This window comes from Etheostoma spectabile, chromosome 1, assembly GCF_008692095.1.
Source record: "Etheostoma spectabile isolate EspeVRDwgs_2016 chromosome 1, UIUC_Espe_1.0, whole genome shotgun sequence".
Lineage (NCBI taxonomy): Eukaryota > Metazoa > Chordata > Actinopteri > Perciformes > Percidae > Etheostoma > Etheostoma spectabile.
In genome coordinates this window covers 23,551,532-23,552,530 of record NC_045733.1, presented here as the reverse complement: position 1 = coordinate 23,552,530, position 999 = coordinate 23,551,532, and the positions used below count along the sequence as shown (strand labels likewise).

Genomic DNA, 999 nt, shown 5'->3' with positions numbered 1-999 from the left:
TTCCAAAAAGTAGTAAAACTAGTAAGGTGGTGGTAGTGAAAACTAAAACAAAGTCTGAAAAAGGGCGAAAAAAGGTCAAATGTTTTTGACCCGGGAGGACAACACAAAGGTTAAAGTACACAGGATCACTGCGTCTCTTGAAGCTGGAGTCATGGCGGAAGGAGGAGATGACGTCACTCAGGACATTTCTCAGCCATCTAAGGGGACTAAGTCTGAAGCGTGGCCATATTCTGGTTCTCATAAGAAGGTGAGGGACAGCTGATGGAGGACAGTTCTCCTGTCTGCAGAGCGTGCAGCAGAAAAGTTGTTGCTAAAGACAGTGAACACGCTTTTAAAAATACTGCAATAATACAGAAAACTGTGATTATTTTGGTCTTTGTAACCGTGATTTTACATTTTCATACTGATACATCCTTAACATATACCCTTTAGGCCCATACCCTTTGGATAAAGAACCCCCCCACCCCCACCCCCAAACAAACCCCTTGCACTAATATAATAATATATTAACTGTTTACCTCCACTTTGCACAAACTATATCTCTTGAACGTTTTTGCACATTCATCACATGTCTGGGTTATTAATGTTACTGTTTCTTTTACGTTTCCGGTTCATTTCCTATTTTCATGCATCCTTTTTCCAATTAACGAGGGACAATTAGAGCATAAATAACAGCAGTCTAGACAAACATAATAGCTACTTTCCGTCAGTTGAAGAAGTCCCCCGCCACCGTGGAGAGAGCATGATGGGAAAGCCCCTCAGACAGGAAACAGGGGATCGGGGTAATAACGGGTATGGAAGTGGGGGATCGTCTCTGATCAACGTCTGCACTCAGACGCTCACTGAGCTCCTTATTAGGGGGGTTCACATGAACACACGTCCTGTTCTACAGGGGGGTTCGAAAGGTTGGGGCACCCCAGGGTGCATAAAGAAGCCAAGAATCTAACTTTTTGTGACATATTATACGAATCTGTCATTTGATGCCTTTTGGAGATTTTT

At 43.0% G+C, this 999-nt stretch overlaps 1 protein-coding gene across 1 annotated transcript in view; it reads left to right on the top strand.

Moving 5' to 3' along the window:
- Nucleotides 1-999, top strand: part of LOC116690741 (ankyrin repeat and BTB/POZ domain-containing protein 2) — a 92,697-nt gene that overhangs the window by 1,506 nt on the left and 90,192 nt on the right. The gene's annotated exons all lie outside the window — the stretch shown is intronic.